Source organism: Choloepus didactylus (genome assembly GCF_015220235.1).
Source record: "Choloepus didactylus isolate mChoDid1 chromosome 11 unlocalized genomic scaffold, mChoDid1.pri SUPER_11_unloc1, whole genome shotgun sequence".
Taxonomy (NCBI): domain Eukaryota; kingdom Metazoa; phylum Chordata; class Mammalia; order Pilosa; family Megalonychidae; genus Choloepus; species Choloepus didactylus.
In genome coordinates, this window is record NW_023637577.1 from 4,580,425 (window position 1) to 4,592,879 (window position 12,455).

At 43.7% G+C, this 12,455-nt stretch overlaps 1 protein-coding gene and 1 long non-coding RNA gene across 4 annotated transcripts in view; both read left to right on the plus strand.

The window, feature by feature from the left end:
• LOC119524430 overlaps positions 1–11,683 on the plus strand; it is a 124,065-nt gene extending 112,382 nt beyond the window's left edge. The window contains exon 3 of the long non-coding RNA XR_005214815.1: positions 11,357–11,683. This is a non-coding gene — a long non-coding RNA (uncharacterized LOC119524430). The remainder of the gene's footprint in view (positions 1–11,356) is intronic.
• Positions 1–12,455, plus strand: part of COL23A1 (collagen type XXIII alpha 1 chain) — a 389,555-nt gene that overhangs the window by 205,906 nt on the left and 171,194 nt on the right. The window lies entirely within an intron of this gene.

Sequence of the window (12,455 nt, forward strand, 5' to 3'; positions counted from 1 at the left end):
TAAAAATGAAAAAAAATTAAAAAGAGAGGATTGCAAAACAATGTGCTCTGGCAATCCCTTTTATTTAGGAACAAGAGGGCCTAGAAAAAAGGCCTTTTAATTTCATAGAAAATAGTGACCAAAGGATTCACTGGGACCAAATCTTGAAAACAGAAACCAAAAATTTTAAACATGAGTTTATTTTATCTTATATGTTTGCTAAATTACAACTCTAGAAGAATTTTTAAAATGAAAAACAGAATTTCTTTCTTTCTGTCTTTTTTTTTTTTTTTTTTTTTTTTACCAGCAAAGATACAGCTTGTTAATAAGGAGAGTCATTCTTGCAAAAATATTCAAGGGCTCTATCAATTTTCCCATAAGGCTTTCTTCATCTTTTTTTTACTGGAATCATTCTTCTTTGAAGCATGCATCATGTCCTAATCCTTGGATGAGTTTCTCTACTTTACTTGTTACCTGGGCTAACCCTACCAGATCCTGCTCCATTTGTTTAATGTCTTGGAATCTGACCCAAGCAGTTCTCCAACATCACTTTCATCAACTTCATGAAATCCTGCATCTTTGGCCAAGATCTGCGATCTCACTTGGTATACATTTGCCTCATAGTATTTAGTCACTCGTAACGTCCTGAAACAGCAGATCCATTTATAACGCATAATACTCATCTGGAGACTGCTCAACAAAGACAGTGACCTGTGCTGGGGGTAGGGTGATGGGGCAGATGCTGATGTTTGTAGGCAGGTGTGTCTGACTGGAGGCTGATTTTGTAGAGGGTCATTGTCATAGTCACTATTGTGTTGTGATACCGTTGGCTTCTCTGTGTAAGCCTAAGACCTTGAGGATTCCCTGCATGGTAGCTAAGAAAGTTTTTTCTCCCAAAGAATGAATTTGATCCATTTCACCCTTCTTAAGCCCCTGTTCCACCTCTGTCCTGGATGGGCTTGCCTTCAGTTCTGGGCTCCCAGGGTGAAGTCCAAGCTCTTACACAACCCACAAGGCCCTAATACACTGACCTACCCCTGTCCTCTCTCTTCCATCTGTTTTCCAGTTGGTCAGGGGACTTGTCCCTATCTTTCCCTCCTCTTGAAATGCCCTTCTCCCATTATCTTCCTGACAAATGTCTCTTCCTTCCAGATCCCTCCCAAGGGTCTCTTCCTCCAGGAAGTCTTCCCTGCCTACACCCCCTCACCATGGCCACCACAGCTGGGCCTCTGCAGTGCAGTTTTCCTCCTTCACTAGACTCCTCCTTTTATTCCTAGACCTGGACAGAATATTTATCGAATTAAAATGAAGACAGGAAGAAGGAAAAGTATCCACTCTTTTGATGCAAGGAAGACTGTAGCAGTTGAGCCTAAAACTGTCCCACAAGCTCCCAGTGGCCAGAGCAGCAGAAAGGGCCAGTGGACCCTCCACCACCATGAGGTGTTGAGGTCGAGAGCCCAGGGTATCCCACACCCGTGTGCCCCTCAGGGTCACCTGGGAGTTTGTTACAGATAAAAGTTCCTGGGACACCACTCCTGGAGATTGATTCTGCTTCAGCATGTCTGGGGTGAGGCTCGGGAATCTGTATTTCTTAACATATCACCTCTAGGTGGTCGTTTTACCTGGCTCCAGCAGTGTAGACCCATCTGTGTAGAATGGTGTAGAATCAGATGACTCCTGTACATACCAGTACTGTCAACAAATCACCACAAACCCAGTGACTTCCCTTATGGTCCTGGGGATCAGAAGTTCAGGTGAGTCTTACAAGGCTAAAGTCAAGTCGTTGGCAGAGCTGAGTTCCTTCTGGAGGCTCCAGGACAGAATCCTTTCTTGCCTCTTCCAGCTTCTAGAAGCTGCCGGCATTTTTTTTTTTTTTTTTCATTTTTATTGAGATTGTTCAGATAGCATACAATTATCCAAAGATCCAAAGTGTACAATCACTTGCCCCTGGGTACCCTCATACAGCTGTGCATCCATCACACTTAATTTTTGTTCAATTTTTAGAAACTTTTCATTACTCCAGACAAGAAATAAAGTGAAAGATGAAAAAAGAAAAAAAGAAAAGGAAACTCTAATCCTCCCCTATCCCTAACCAACCCCCCTCAATTGTTGACTCCTAGTATTGATATAGTATGTTTGTTACTGTTTATGAAAAAATGTTGAAATACTACTAACTGTAGTATATAGTTTGTAATAGGTATATAGTTCTTCCCTATATGCCCCTCTATTATTAAGTTCTAATTGTATTGTCATACATTTGTTCTGGTTCATGAAGTGATTTCTAGTATTTGTACAGTTGATCATGGACATTGCCCATCATAGGATTCAGTTTTATACATTTCCATCTTTTGACCTCCAACTTTCCTTCTGGTGACATATATGACTCTGAGCTTCCCCTTTCCACCTCATTCACACACCATTCGGCACTGTTAGTTATTCTCACATCTTGCTACCAACACCCCTGTTCATTTCCAAACATTTAAGTTCATCCTAATTGAACATTCTGCTCATACTAAGCAACCACTCCCCATTCTTAAGCCTCGTCCTATATCTTGGTACCTTATATTTCATGTCTATGATTTTACATATTGTAATTAGTTCCTATCAGTGAGACCCTGCAATAATTGTCCTAATGTGTCTGGCTTATTTCACTCAGTATATTGCCCTCGAGGTTTTGACATCAACCCATTTTTTTTAATATGGTTTTGTTCACTCACCATACATTCCATCCCAAGTAAATAATCGATGGTTTTCTGCATGGTCATACATTTATGTGTTCACCACCTTCACCACTATCTATATAAGAGCATCTACATTTCTTCCACAAGGCAGGAGGGAGAGTCAAAGAAGGTAGAGAGGCAAAAGAAAGAGGAAAAAAAAAAAAATGACAGCTAGGAAGCAGCAAAAGGAAAAATAACCTTAAATCAAAGTAGAATAAAGAATCAGACAATACCACCATTGTCAAGTGTCTAACATGCCTCCCCATCTCCCCCTCTTATCTGCATTCACCTTGGTATATCACCTTTGTTACATTAAAGGAAGCATAATACAATGATTCTGTTAGTTACAGTCTCTAGTTTATGCTGATTGCATCCCTCCCCCAATGCCTCCCCATTTTTAACACCTTGCAAGGTTGACATTTGCTTCTTCTCCCTCCTAAAAGAACATATTCGTACATTTTATCACAATTGTTGAATACTCTAGATTTCACCAAGTTACACAGTCCCAGTCGTTATCTTTCCTCCTTTCTTGTGGTGTCTCACATGCTCCCCATCTTCCTCTCTCAACCGTATTCATAGTTACCTTTGTTCAGTGTACTTACATTGTTGTGCTACCGTCTTCCAAAATTGTGTTCCAAACCACACATTCCTGTCTTCTATCACCCTGTAGTGCTCTTTAGTATTTCCTGTAGGGCAGGTGTCTTGTTCACAAAGTCTCTCATTGTCTGTTTGTCAGAAAGTATTTTGAGCTCTCCCTCATATTTGAAGGACAGCTTTGCTGGATACAGGATTCTTGGTTGGCGGTTTTTCTCTTTCAGTATCTTAAATATATCACACCACTTCCTTCTTGCCTCCATGGTTTCTGCTGAGAGATCTGCACATAGCCTTATTAAGCTTCCTTTGTATGTAATGGATTGCTTTTCTCTTGCTGCTTTCAGGATTCTCTCTTTGTCTTTGACATTTGATAATCTGATTATTAAGTGTCTTGGCGTAGGCCTATTCATATCTCTTCTGTTTGGAGTACGCTGCGCTTCTTGGATCTGTAATTTTATGTCTTTCATAAGAGATGGGAAATTTTCATTAATTATTTCCTCTATTATTACTTCTGCCCCCTTTCCCTTCTCTTCTCCTTCTGGGACACCAATGATACGTACATTATTGTACTTTGTTTCATCCTTGATTTCCCGGAGACGTTGCTCGTATTTTTTCATTCTTTTCTCCATCTGCTCCTTTGCGTGTAGGCTTTCAGGTGTTTTGTTCTCCAGTTCCTGGGTGTTTTCTTCTGCCTCTTGAGATCTGCTGTTGTATGTTTCCATTGTGTCTTTTGTCTCTTGTGTTGTGTCTTTCATTTCCATAGATTCTACTAGTTGTTTTTTTTAACTTTTGATTTCTGCCGTATACATGTCCAGTGCTTCCTTTACAGCCTCTATCTCTTTTGCAATATCTTCTCTAAACTTTTTGAATTGATTTAGCATTAGTTTAAATTCCTGTATCTCAGTTGAAGTGTACGTTTGTTCCTTTGACTGGGCCATAACTTTGTTTTTCTTAGTGTAGGTTGTAATTTTCTGTTGTCTAGGCATGGTTTCCTTGGTTATCCAAATCAGGTTTTCCCAGACCAGAACAGGCTCAGGTCCCAGAGGGAAGAAATATTCAGTATCTGGTTTCCCTGGGGGTGTGTCTTAGAAAATTGCTCCACCCTTTGATGCCTCGGGTCACTGTGCTTTTCTGCCCAGCAGGTGATGCCTGTTAGCCTATAATTCTTGACTGGTGTGAGGAGGTATGGCCGTGTTCCCCCAGGCTCTGGGGTCTGGTTCTGAATGGAAAGGGCCCCACCCCTTTCCTCCTAGAGAAGACAGAGCCCCCAGGTGGAGGTCATTAGCATTTCAATGGTCTCGCTCTCTGCTTGTGGTGTCTCCACCCTTCCCAGAGTCATAGCCCTGGAAACTGAAAATGACTGGGGCTTTCTCCACTGAGCCAAAAAAGAAACAGATAGTCCCCTTCAGACCCAGTCCAAGGCGACCCTCCGGCTCTCCCAGGTCAGTCATCACCCAAAGCCCCTGTCTGTTTTTTGGGGCTGCATACCTGTAGTGAGCAGTTCACACTCGCTACTTAAAACCCCAGTTGGAGCTCAGCTGAGCTGTATTCGCTTGCTGGGAGAGAGCTTCTCTGTGGCACCACGTGGCTCTGCAGCTTGGGCTATGGGGGAGGGGGTCTCCCGACCTGGTTCCGCAGGCTTTACTTACAGATTTTATGCTGTGTTCTCAGGCATTCCTCCCAATTCAGGTTGGTGTGTGATGAGTGGATGGTCTCGTTTGTCCCCCCGCAGTTATTCTGGATTATTTACTAGTTGTTTCTGGTTTTTTGTAGTTGTTCCAGGGGGACTACTTAGCTTCCACTCCTCTCTATGCCGCCATCTTGCCCGAGTCAGTCGCTGCCGGCATTTTGGGGCTCATACAGTATCATTCCAATCTCTGCTTCCTGACTATGTTGTCTTCTCCTCTCTGACCTCCTTGATCCTTCTTGTAAGTCCCTCCTGGATATTCCAGCATAATCTCCCCTTCTTGAGATCTCATCTCCCCTTAACTTAATCACACCTGCAAAGTTCCTTTTGCCATAGAAGGCAACATAAAAAGGTTCAGGAGATTAGAATGTGGACACTTTGTGGGGGGAGAGGGGGCATTATTCTGCCTACCACCTTAATCCTTACAACAGTTAGGTGAGAGGGGTATTGTTATCCCCACTTTACAGGCAAGGAATCAGAGAGGGGAACTGTGGTGGTTTGGAGCTGTATGTAGCCCAGGAAAACATGCCCTTGAATCTAATCCCTTCCTGTGGGTAGGAGCCCTTTGTAAGTAGGACCTCTTGATGGAGTTAGTTCACTTAGGGTGTGGCCTACCTCAATCAATCTGGATGAGTCTTAATCCTGTTACTAGAGTCCTTGATAAGCAGCATGAAATTCAGAAAGAGCAAGAGAAAGCCAGAGGAAGCAGCCAGAAGCAGAAATTCAACAGAACCAGAAGAGAAGGAAGAGGCCGCCATATGCATTGCCATGTGTCAGAGGAGCCCAGAATCAAGGATCACCGGCAGCCAACCCCAGAATGGTAGTCATAGGGAGGAAAGCATCACCTTGAAAATACCTTGAATGGGACTTTCTTTTAGCCTCAACACCCTAAGCAAGTAGATTCCCATTGTTTAGGCCTACCCATTGCTTTGGTATTTGCTCCAGCAGCCCAGAAAACCAAAACAGGAGCTGACTTGTCTGGGGTCACACAGCAGGTAGAAAGCAGAGCTGGGCCTTGAACCCAGGCTTTCTGACTCTGAATTCCATGTGTTACTTGCCAGCTCAGATGCATCTCTGGGACCGTGCTCAGACCAAAGCCCCTCCTCTCTCAGGGGCCCAGAGCGAGTTTGCTCCCATCTCCTGATGCCTCTCTGATCCCAGCTCAGTACAGAGTTCTTGCCCCGCAACTACCCTAACAGGCCAAAAAGGAAAAGCTTGGCCCCGATGCACAAAGGGGCTGGGGGAAGGAGGTAAGTGGCATGGATGGAGCACCCCCTTTCTTCCAAGCTCTTCCATGGATGTCACCTTATTTGATTCTTCACACCAGCCTGACATGTCAGTATTGTCAGCTCCATTTTACAGATGAGGAAACTGAGGCTCAAAGATACTAATTTTTTTATGTTGCATTTTGAAATAATTTTAAAGTTATAGGATATTTGCAAAAATAATACCAACCCCATGCAGAGAACTCTAACATACTCCCCACCCACAGATATCCAGATCCACCAATTTGAACATTTTGCAACATTTGCTGTATCATTCTATCTATCTGCCTGTCTATCCATTGATCAATCATTTATTAGCCATCTATCCATGTATGTCAATTCATCTATAATCTGTCAATCCAACTATCATCTATCTATCCATCCATCCATCCACTTATCCATTCCATGAATCCATGTATCATCTATCTGTCCATTATGTATCCATCTATCACTCAATCTAAAGTGTCTCATGCAGCTGTGGGGATGCACAAGTCTAAATTCTGTAGGGCAGGATGCATGAGTCCTAATTCTGTAGGACAGGCCATGAGCTTACAACTCTGATGAAAGTCTTCTGTGAACTCCCCAGGAGAGGCTGGCTGGCTTAAGAAGAAATGAAAGTTCTCTCTTCTCCCTTAAAAGTCTTCGACTGATTGGATTAAATCCAACTGATTGGATACTCTCATTGCAGAAATCACTCCCTTAGTTGATTGTAGATGTAATCAGCCACAGATGCAATCAGTTGACAGATGATTTAATAAACCAGCCATGAAATATCCTTGCAGTAACAGGCCAATGCTTGCTTGACCAGACACTTGGGCACCATCACCTGGCCAAGTTGACACATGAACCCAACCATCACACCATCTACCTATCCATCTATCTATCTCTGTCTACCAATCCATTTCCTGAACATTTGAGAGTAGTTTGCATACATCATGTTCCTTGAATACTCAGTACCACCATGTACATATCCTGAGAACAAGGACATTCACTTTTGTAACCACCAGAGACATAAGTAGACCTGCCCAGGGTTCCAGTTCTAGAAATAGGGCTTGACCTCAGGCCTGGGCCCCTCCATGGTCCCCTGAACCTGGTCATGCCCTTGCTGAAGCTAGCGTGTCCCTTGCTGGGTACAGCAGGCACAGCCTGGCACAGGGCCAGGTGGTGCAACCAACTATGAGTTCTGGGGCAGGCCACATCCCAGAGCCTCCACCCATGCAACAGGTGGCCTTTGGGGCCACATGTTGGTCATTCAGTGGACTCCAGGGAAGCCCTGGATGCTCAGCTGTCCTGTTCCTTTGAAGTCCACGCCAAGCAGATCTGGGCAGGAACCCCATGTCCGGGCTGGCAAGTGGATACAGCCTCACAGAAGATTGCCATGGCCTAGACCTCAGGCCCTAAGATCCGAATGCACTTAACCCAACTTCAGTTTAACTAATCCTCCTCAGCCTTAATCTGAGACCCAGAGCTTTGTAATTCCAGCCCTGCTACTGACCAGCTTGTAACCTCAGGGAGTCACTTCATCACTCCAGGCCTCAGTTTCCCCATTTGTAGTTTGAGAGTTAAGCTGCCAACCATCCCCTCTCCGTGTCAAGATGGGTGCAGGCAACATTGTGAATGTAATTTAAAGCACTGAGTTATATATTTGTTTTTTCTTTTTTTGTTGTTTTTTTTCCTTTTTATTTATTTATTTTGATTTATTTTGATTTTTTGTTTTGCTTTTCTTTTTCTTTTTTATTTATTTTGATTTTTTGTTCTGTTTTTTATTGATTGATTTGAATTATATATTTGAATGCAGTTAAAAGGGGAGATTTTTGATTGTATATATGGTACTAGAATAAAAATTTTTTTAAATCCTTAGGACTGTACAACAAAAACTGAACCCTAAGGTAAACCATGGACTGTAGTTAATAGTACAGTTATAAAAACATCCTTTCATCAACTGTAACAAATGTACCAATGCAAAATGTTCCTAATAGGGTGGTATATGGGAACCCTGTATTTTATGCATGAGTGTTCTGTAAACCCACAACTTCTCTTAAAAAAAAAAATGAGTTCAGGAACTGGGGAGCTTGAAGCAAAAAAAATGCTAGTTGAGGCTTATTTCCTTTTTCTCCAAAAATGTAAACCTTCAGGCCACATGGTCCTTTAACAGCTCTGGACACCACGTTTAGGCCAGAATGCCATGGCTTTCAAAGGAAATTAATTTCTTGGAGCAAAATAGTAACCAGTCCTATAGATTCAGATTTACTGCTTGGAGATCTTTGGGAGGGTGGTGGAAACCTGCCTCAGCATTCCTGGGGGTGGGAGATGGGGGTGGGGGTGCCAGCACAGCACAGAACCCATTCCCGGTATAGCCTATTGAGCGTAGACACTTCCGGATATGGGTGGTTCCGAGTTGAGGGCTCATGGTTGGTTCAACAAGCATTTAGCAGGCACCAGGCCTGGGATTAGGCATCAGGCATGGCTGAACCCTGCACAGTCTCTGCCCTTGCAAAGCTCCACTCATGGGACACATGGACACGTGGACAGGAGCAGATAATTACCATTCACTTCACCTGTGTCAGAACCTCAGCTCTCCTCCTGTCTGTCTGTCTTGGTTTCCTGTGGCTGCTATAACAAACTACCACAAACTGGGTGGCTTCATGCAATGGGAATTTATGGTGTCACAGTTTTGGAGGCAAGAAATCAGAAATCAAGGGGTCAGCAGGTTCTGCTCCCTCTGAAACCATTGGGGGTGCTCCTTCTTGACCTCTAACGGGGGTTTAGCAGTAAGCCTTGGTGTTCCTTGGCTTGTAGCTGCATCACTCCATGCCTCTGTCATCACATGGCCTTCTCCCCTTGTCTGCCTGTCTCCGTGTTCAAATTTGTTCTTCTGATAAGGACAGCAGTTGTTCCGGTTTGCTAATGCTGCCATTATGCAAAATACCAGAAATGGATTGGCTTTTATGAAGGAGGTTTATTTGGTTACAAATCCACAGTCTGAAGGCCATGAAAATGTCCAAATTAAGGCATCAACAAGAGTATACCTTCACTGAAGGAAGGCCAATGGCGTCCAGAAAAGCTCTGTTAGCTGAGAAGGCACTGTGGCTGGCATCTGCTGATCCTGGGTTGTGTTCCAGCTCCTCTCTCAGTAACTGTGCATTCTTCAGAATTTTGCTCGTGTGGTGTTTTGTTCTCTCTTAGCTTCTCTGGAGCAAAGTGTCAACAAAAATCTGCTTTCAATGGTGTGCCAGTTTGAATGTATTGTGTCCCCCAAATGCCATTATCTTTGATGTAGTCTTGTGGGGCAGATGTTTTGGTGCTGATTAGATTTGCTTGGAATGTGCCCCACCCAGCTGTGGGTGATGATTCTGATGAGATATTCCCATGGAGGTATGGCCCCACCCATTCAGGGTGGGCCTTGTTCAGTGGAGCCATATAAATGAGCTGACTCAAAGAGAAGGAACTCAGTGCAGCTGTGAGTGATGTTTTGAAGAGGAGCTACAGCCAAGAGGGACACTTTGAAGAAAGCACAGGAGCTGCAGATGAGAGACAGTTTGAAGATAGCTGTTGAAAGCAGACTCTTGCTCCAGAGAAGCTAAGAGAGATCAGATACCCCAAGTGCAGCTGTGAGTGATGTTTTGAAGAGGAGCAAGCTTGCTAGAGAGGAACATCCTGGGAGAAAGCCATTTTGAAACCAGAACTTTGGAGCAGATGCCAGCCTGTGCCTTCCCAGCTAACAGAGGTTTTCCGGATGCCATTGGCCATCCTCCAGTGAAGGTACCCGATTACTGATGTGTTACCTTGGACACTTTATGGCCTTAAGACTGTAACTGTGTAGCCAAATAAATCCCCTTTTATAAAAGCCAATCCATCTCTGGTGTTTTGCATTTCGGCAGCATTAGCAAACTAAAACAAATGGCCATCTCCAAAATGTCTCTCTTGGCTTCAGCAGCAAGCTCCTTCTGTCTGAGCTCTTATATAGGACTCCAATAATTAAATCAAGACCCACGCTGAATAGGTGGGGCCACTCCTCCATGGAAATAATCTAATCAAAGGTATTACCCACAGTTGGGTGGGTCACATCTCCATGGAAACAACCAAATCCAAAGATTCCAACCTAATCAATACTAACACGTCTGCCCCCACAAGATTGCATCAAAGAACATGGCATCTTGGGGGACATAATACATCCAAACCAACACACCAGTCATGTTGGATCAAGAGCCCACCCTACTCCACTTAACCTCATCTTAACTATTCACATCTTCAAAGACCCTAGTTCCAAATAAGATCACATTGGCAGGAACAGGGGTTAGGACTTAAGCATATCTTTTTTTTTTTTTTGGGGGGGGGGCATAATTCAATCCATGAAACTATCCCAGCCTGCTTCTCTTTGGGCACATCCAGTGCCTCCTGCTTCCACCTCTGAAGCTTCCTACTTCCTCTTGACCTCACAAGTCATTTATTCTAAGTGTTGATGGTGTGCCCCCCACCCCATCCCAAGCACTTGCTGTGTTGGGATAAAGGGGTTGTGGCCTGTCCTTCCTGACTGACCATGGTGGGCAGAGTTGTAGATCTTCTCCATTCCTCAGCCCCACTGCCAGCAGGACTTGAAAAGAGAAAGAGTATCTTGATTGACGGTTTTTCCAATTCCTTTTGCAATGCATTTGCACTAGTCCCACACCAACTGATTGATGCCAGGGATGTTTTTTAACCAAGTATTTTATGCACATTCAATGAATCTGCTGACTCGACAGAAATGCATGGTTTGGAGTTGGACGACCCAAGTATGCACTGCTTTTCTGTCATGTACCCTTTGTGAGTCATTTAGTCTCTTCACCGCTCTGAGCCTCTGATTCCTTTCTGCAAAATGCAGATATCTCCCTAGGTGATTTGGAGCATCAAATGAGATGATGGATGGTACAGCACTTGAAAATTATAATCATAGTAGTGTTGTTCTCAGACTGCTGAAGTGTTGCTATCGTGCCCAGACATCATGGATACATACTTAATATGCATCTCCCCCCACCCTGCTTTTTTTTTGCATGGATATGTTGCTGGGTCTTGATCTTCCTGGGGCCTCCTCTTCTAATGTGTCATCTTCTACTGGACCATCAACCTTCCAGGTAAGACTGTGGCTGTTTTGTGGCAGGAGATTTGCTAAGACATTTACAAGGGGTGTAAAGCCAAGCTGGCCATCCTGTAGCCATGATATATCCCTAGAACCACTGTTTTTTTCTTTTGAATTTTATTGTGGTAACATCTATATACTATAAAAATTGCCATTTTACCCATTTTTAAGTGTACAATTCAGTGGCATTAATTACATTCACAATGTTCTGCAACCATCACCAAAGCTTTTGCATCACTACAAGCAGAAACTCTGTACCCATGAAGCAATAACTCTCCTATTCCCCTCTACCTGGCCCCTGGTAATATCTAATCTACTTTGTGTCTCTATAGATTTGTCTATCCTGGACATTTTATATAAATGGAATCATCAATATATGTCCTTTTGTGTCTGGTTTGGTTCACTTAGCATAAAGTTTTCTAGGTTCATCCATGTTGTAGCATGTATCATTTCTTCATTCCTCATTATGGCTAAATAAGATTCCATTGTATGGATAGAACACATTTCATTTGTCCATTCTTCTATTAATGAACACTTGGATTGCTTCTGCCTTTTGGCTATGGTCAGTAATGCTGCTGTGAACATTGGTGTGCAATTATCTGTTTGAGTCCCTATCTTTGGGGTATACACCTAGAAGTAGAATTACCTGGTCATATGGTAGATCCATGTTTAACGTTTTGAGAAACTGCCAAACTGTCTTCTACAGCAGTTGTACCATTTTACATTCCCACCAGCAAGGCACAGGGGTTCTTATTTCTCCACAGTTTCACCAACACTTGTTATTATCTGGTGTGTGTGTGTGTGTGTGTGTGCACATGCATGCACATGTGTGTTTACTATAGCCATCCTAGTGGTAATAAAGTGCCATCTTGATGTGGTCTTGATTTGCATTCTGGTAGCCTGAGGTGCAGAGTGGCAGCAAGTCAGAGGGCAGAGGGGCCGAGGCTGCTCAGCACGCAGCCAGCCTGAGAGAGGCCGGAGCCCGTGCTCTGGGTGTGTATCTGGGAGAGAGGCACCACTCATGCAGGGTCCTGGGTTTATCCCCATATGGTCCTGTTGCATCTGCTCCAGCTATCCCTCAGCTGGCATGTTCT